Raw genomic sequence first — 7189 nt, 5'->3', positions numbered from 1 at the left:
AACAATTCAAGGTCATGAAGAATAGTTCATTTGTAATACGTTTTAAAATATTATATGTACACACAAACACTCTTTTACAACTTTTAGTAATTTGTAACTTCTGTCTTCGATTTTGTGATGCATGAGTAAAACGTTGGCGTTTACATTACTTTATTAAAAGATCAACCTTTAATACAAGCCTCTGTATTGTAACTACAGCATAGACTGAAATTCGCCAACAGAGTATCGTTTACCGACATAAAGCCATATTGAGTAATTCCATAATCTAATAAAAATTATTTTATTTCTAGACCTCATCTTGATAAACATTAATTGAAGTGCCTTAATCCTTCAAGAGCTAACCAATCTTCTCTCTCAAGTTCAAGTTGTCTACATCTCATTTGAATGGCTTTTGAGTCTGTACAAACGAAAAACAAAAGCATATGATATTGACCTTTGACAAAGGTTGCTAATTTCTAGGATAAACCAAGATCGCTCTATGTTACATATTACAAGTTTCATTCTTATCTTGTTATAGCGACAGAAATGTGTGTGAACTCAACGCCCTACCAGTGACAACAAAGCCAAAACACAAGGTTTCTCCGTGTTAACCGATATTTTCACAATGGACCAAAGTTCAGATTCTCTTTACCTCAAATCCTTCTCATTAAATATTTCCTTCAACAATGGTCAATGTTAGGGTTAGTTCTCATGGATATCTTGACCGTTCCCTTTACCATCTATCTTTTACGTTTGGCAAAACATTACAAACATGGTTTCTTCAATTCGTTGTGCATATTGCATCAATCAATGGGTGGATTTTTATTTCCTTAATCTGAATCAATTATATTTTTAATTATTTTTAATTTTTAGTTTCAATTCCCCATAAACTATCCGAGATAATATTAAATGTTATTAAATAATATGATAATTTAGAGTATGTAACACTTAATGTGGTCCCCGGTAAGTTTACAGATTTACAACGTTAAAATACGGAGTTCGATTCCTCACATTAGACAGAGCGAACATAACCCACATTGCGCGACTAACAAATACAGACAAATATTTAACGCGATTGTTATCTCTGAGCTGTTCTAGAAATATAGTAAATTAGAAACAATAAATTTGTCTAGATAATCAACGAAACAAGTGATAGTAAATAATTTTGAATCGTTTGTATAATCAAATTGTTCAAATCCAAAACATGTAAATAAAAGTGACAGCCAATAATATCGTCGACGCTATAAATAAGAGTGGTATAATTATAAGAGTGTAAATTTGTTAATCTACGTAATAACTAACAAGTCAGTTTGTTAATATATCGGTTACTGAAAGTATAATAGAACTTAAAGAATTAAGTTCCCCCTCGTTTTTTTTTGCAAGCGTAATTTTTGGGGGGTTGGTTTGATCAACTGTAACGTTTCTAAGCTTCCTCAGAAAAATATTATCAAACCAGTCTCGTGACACTGATGCAATCAGATTTTAATGGCCATTATTGAACCAAAGTTGTGCTTAGTAATATATAAATACATCGAAAGAAATTGTACATGCAGAAACAGTGATAAAAACAACGATTATCCACGTAAATTAAAATCTTAGTACAACATCCGAGTATCTTATGTTAATTCACTGAAACATATACATAGAATTAGTTATCGTTTCCGGAAACGCAAGACAACGTGACGGGATACTTCCGGTTGTGCACTGTTGGAAGGACATCAAGAGAAGTAAGGTTAATATAAATTTAGAGAGCGTTAAAGGAATTTTGCTTGAACGTTTGATACGTGACATGTGTTTAACAAGCTGGAATACGTTTGATTATATAAGATTTTGAAACGTTTAAAATAATAAATAGTGTCTGTGTTATTACAAACAACGTTTATTACTTTATTAAACGGTATGTGTAATAACACAAAGATGTCCGAGAGTAAACTTCGGAAAATATTTTTCAAGGTCCTGAAATTAATTTATATATTCAACAAAAAAAAAAATTCGCATTTTTGTCTCCGCAGTTTAATAGCTTCGTAAGGAAAAATTTGCCGGGTTAACAAGTTCAAAACTGGCTAATTGAATCTCAGCGTCCCCACAAAACAGTCAGTGATCGGCCTGGAGAGTAGGATCGCTGAAATCAGCAAGCAAGAGCATTTTACTTGATTTAACTGCAAAAGGCAAAGCTAGGCGTAATTTGATACCTACGTACATATGGTCGATGGCGACTGAGCACCTTGGGTTGGTTAACAGCAGAACACTGTCACCTACTGTTCACAAGTGCAATGGATTCTGTTCACAAACGCCTAAAATCGTGATAACGAATATTTCTACTTTGGACTTTTACTATCACTCTTCTGATGAGAAAAGTATCTGATCAATATATGATTGATTCAATGATATATATTACGGTAAAAATATTAAATGCTTTAAAAACAATTTTTAATAGGAGAGTTAACAAGAAAAATATTTAAGATTATTTATTTTCTGTCTAGACAAATACTACGACTGTCCACTTGACGTCTGCATTTTATTCGAAAATCTATGTAAACTACACTAGTACATCTTGAAGAAAGGTCATACAAAATAAATAATAATTTTCATTTAAATGAAGTTAATGTTAATTGATTCGTAAATATTAAACTTTTGAAATATATTACTCATTACTAATAAAACTATTTTTGTTTAACTGTGTCATCTCTGTTAGTAACAAGCCTCGTGTTACACTTCATGAAAAACTAGTGGAACTAATATATCTTTATAAATATGAAAAAACAATCAAAAACAAGGGACGTAGACTTTTACTCGGGCCACAGCTGTGGAACCCAGCCGACTGTATCACATTATTATAATATGTTTCTCGTTTTTAAATATGAAACAAAAATTAAAACAGGGGATGTAGACTTAATCGGGGCCACAGCTGTGGAACCCATACGACTGTATCACATTATTGTAGGATGTCTCTTGTTTTTAAATGTGAAACAACAATCAAAAACAAGGGATGTAGACTTACTCGGGGCCACAGCTGTGGAACCCAGACGACTGTATCACATTATTGTAGGATGTCTCTTGTTTTTAAATGTGAAACAACAATCAAAAACAAGGGACGTAGACTTACTCGGCTCACAGCAGAACAAAGCATATTATGTTAGTTGGCAGTTATATTCCATTCACAAAAATACCCTTGAAGACTTGTCTCAACCAAAATCACGATGGCGAACTTTTGTTAATGACGGGGTCGTGGGTTTTATGTTTGTCTTCCACCTGGTGCAGATCCAAGCAAACCAAAAAGTGGTGCAACTCTGACAATACACGCCAAAGTTACGGTTATAACTGAAAATTTTGTTCTTCCAGTCTGTTCAGTCAACAGCAGCCATTCACAAAGCACTTCTAAACAAGGTATCCTTTATAGTCCTCGGTTTATTACTCCTTCACAAACTTACTTTTGATGGTTTAGATCGTCAAACAAGTTCCCAGAGGATATTTCTTGTTCCCCCGATATCAGTTTCAAGATTAAGATATAGCAATATCCACAAAATGTGCAAAGAAAATGCAAACATCATTTAAAACACTGTTAGAAATAAAAAGCTACTTTGTGTATCATGGGCCAGTTCTGTTATTTCAATTGCGACATTTGTCTCAAATGTATTCAAAACATTTGAAACTTATCTTGAGCCTTCATGTGTTTGAAATAATATTAATCAAACTAAGACAGATTTTGCTGACTTGTGAAGTAATATGTTTTATCCACTCGGAGAAATATTTATAGAACTTTCATAATAAAAATAAATAAAAGAAACAGTTATAAATTCGTCTAGTACAGAGTAATTCAGTTTTCCTTACGCTTTTTACAGATCCCTATATTCGTTTAGGTTCCAGGTGTAGAACTCAAAAGGTGAACAGTTTAAGAAAAATAATTTCTAAGGTTATTACTCATCTGACTGGCCCTGATATTGGGCGAAATGCCTCGTCGACGATGGATATAGCAGATACAGCGTGGTTGACATATTATACACTCTTCTTTACTTTCACCCAGAAGTTCATTAATACTTACACCACCTGGAATGGTCACAGGTCGCAATGTTGTAAAAGAACCACACATTCATCATGAAAACAATGTTAACTATCATACTTATGACGTAAGCAATAATCAGCACTCTGTTGGTCATGGTGTGAAAAAACAAAACAAAAAACTGGTCGACCTGATGCAACTCATGTGGAAGTTCTACAAGTTTACAAACCTGAAGATGATGCAGTTTACTCTAAAGTAGATTGAAAAGAACCTAACAAATGACAGAATTCTTTGGTAGATTGTTTAGGCAGTGTATTCTTCATGATGAGTACACACTGGAATGGACGGACGAAAGACATCGTCCTCTACACTTGTGTTTTTCTACAACAAGCAGTTGCTGTTCATTCCAGTGTACTCAAAATGACGAAGAAAGTTTGTCCAAATTTGTATAGCCATAATACGATTCTGAATGTCTTGGTTTTATCTTATTCAGTAACCACCACTTTTGAAAGTTTTGTTCGGGAAATTACAAAACTTCTATCCAAAATATTATAGACCAAGATAATGACCCCAAATGCAGCGTTTGAATCAAATTGTTGTCCAAACTTTTTTTTGAAGAAAAATCATATAACCAGGAACATGCAATGTTATTTACCAAACTTTCAACACACCAAAATTATCTTTCAATAAATCAGATGACAAAAGTTAGTTAACTACTATCTTAATAAGCTAGTAAACGATCTAAATTCAGAGAAAAGGCATAGTTTGGTTTTTTTGCGACGAAAAGTTACGGGTTATTATTCAAAAATTTAAACGGAATGGTAAGGATTTTAACAATTGTTGCACTCTGATGCTTTAAATGCTTCATAATGATTGAACCAAGGATAAACATGTTTCCAGGACATTTAGTGAAACTGGACTAAGAGAAAATCCTTGTCGGTTTAGGAATGTACAGACGAAAAAATCCGTTGGTCTTATAAAAAAAAAAAAAAGAGTAAAAATATTAATTAGCGTGCAGCAATATGGCCATTATACACTTCAGACCTAAATTCGAAACTCGAATGCTTACATACTTTCAGGTTTTGAACACTTCAAATTATACTAATGCTGTTACGAATTTCCGTAGAGATTTCGCTTTTTTTTTTACCACCTTATCATCATCATAAGGAACTTGATAATGCAGTCCTGTTCTGTAATACAAGTGAAGAAGAAGAAAATAGTATGCCAACAGGATATTTCTATGAACTGAAACGTAAAGACTTGACCCTTGACCCAGATATGTCATACCTTACCTCACTTAATACAACGACCGTCTTCTTTCATATTCTGACAAACCTACCTATAGCACTGGAGCAAATAAAAAAACGTGTTATACAATGACGAAAATAACTCGGGATGCTAAGCTTTAGAATATTTTTAACTTAAATAACTCTTCATCTAATGACAATCGTTTTACTGCTCCTTGGTGAAACAATCTTGATCTGTGCAATACGAACGCATATATATGATGTCATTGTGTGCAGAATTAAGAAATAACTTGCATTTATTAGGGTACGTAACGCCCCTGTTGGCGAAGTGTGATCTATTGATCAATAGTTTGTGTGAAATCACACCTTAATAAAAAATTACGACACACACACATTTTTTTTTACAAATCTTTCTTTACTAGTCCTATACCTCACATAAATGCTATTGCATTCTTCTTACCAGAAACTCGTGGTACATGGCCAGAAAAGAAAATATTGTAAACATTTATCGTCGTTCGTATAGTGATGTAGTACCATACAATCTAGATTACATTGACATATTCCTAGTTCGTTCAATTTTCATAACTGATGGAAATGAAGGTTTGGTTTAGTTGTTTTGAATTTCACACATAGCTACTCTAGGGCTATCTGCGCTAGCCGTCTCTAAGTTAGCAGTGATGGAACAGAGTGAAGGCAGTTAGTAAACACCACCTACCGCCAACCCTTGGACTACTCTTTTTCCAACGAATAGTGGGATTGACCGTCACATTATAACGCTCCAAAGGTTGAAAGGGCGAGCATGTTTGGGATTCGAACCCGCGGGTTGCGAGTAAAGCGCCCTAATCACCAGGCCATTAGAAATGAAGGAATACAAAACAACTCTTATCCCACAAACCCTTACAGTTTGGCTATGTTTATTCTCGAGCTCTTCAGGTAAACTAGTCTTTATTATATTCATTCCTTTGGGGAGGGGATTAATTCGTATTCATATTGTAAATATAAAATTATTTGTGAAAACACTAGTGTTTTTCTTATATCGTTACTAATTCTAAGAAAACAATGGAGGAATACGTTACAATATGTCAACCACACTACATCTGTTATCGCATGAAATGCTTGAATGGATCGACCCAAATATCAAGACAGTCTTGTAAGAAGCACGAAATTATCTTCAACTTGGCTTGCTTCAACAAAGAAAACAATGTATAAATTAATGTAACCAAATGAACTGGTCTAATTTATAACACCACAGAGTTTCAGAGCTGACACTTTCATGTATTCTTCGTGAAGTAATCATCACCAATGATACAGATTACAGAACTACAATATAACAAACAAGTGCTTGGGACCTACAATCACATCTGCACCCCACGTGCTTTCCACGTGAACAAGAAGCACCACGACCCTTGTGAAACGCGGTGGGCTAGTTTCATCTGCTAAACTAATACAAGTCCGTACCTCCTGAGCAAACGTTCTAAAATAAGTTTGGTATTTCTGCACCAGACTGATGGAAATCATGCAAGTTGATAAACTGAATATTTCCTAATATAACACATGTACGCCACACCGAATACTCATGAAGTCGTCTACTTTCATTTTCTCTGAGCAACGTTTCAGAGAAGTGAGAATGACTGGTAATTACGTACTATTCTGTTAATTTGGTGCTTTAGATATTGCGACTAAAATACACGTGAAAGTAAAACTTGATGTGGTTTTAAAACCTGCAAAAACACTTGATTCACTATTATGTCGACCTGATTTATACCTAAACAGTTGAATCTGTAAATGATATTGATCCATTTTCCATTAAGGGAACACAAATGTGTAAAAAACAAAGACTGTAGAACGTCGATAAATCCAAACACAAATATGTAAAAAAAGTATATTGTAAAAAGTTAATATATCCAAACACAAATGTGAAGAAATATATATATATATATATATATATATATATATATATATT

The 7189-nt window shown here is 33.7% G+C and overlaps 1 protein-coding gene across 6 annotated transcripts in view; it reads right to left on the bottom strand.

Annotated features, from left to right (window-relative positions):
• LOC106466668 (liprin-alpha-2-like) overlaps positions 1-7189 on the bottom strand; it is a 304000-nt gene that overhangs the window by 274497 nt on the left and 22314 nt on the right. The gene's annotated exons all lie outside the window — the stretch shown is intronic.

The sequence above is a fragment of the Limulus polyphemus genome, unplaced genomic scaffold, assembly GCF_000517525.1.
Source record: "Limulus polyphemus unplaced genomic scaffold, Limulus_polyphemus-2.1.2 Scaffold75, whole genome shotgun sequence".
Classification (NCBI taxonomy): domain Eukaryota; kingdom Metazoa; phylum Arthropoda; class Merostomata; order Xiphosura; family Limulidae; genus Limulus; species Limulus polyphemus.
This window is presented reverse-complemented; position numbering and strand designations above follow the sequence as displayed.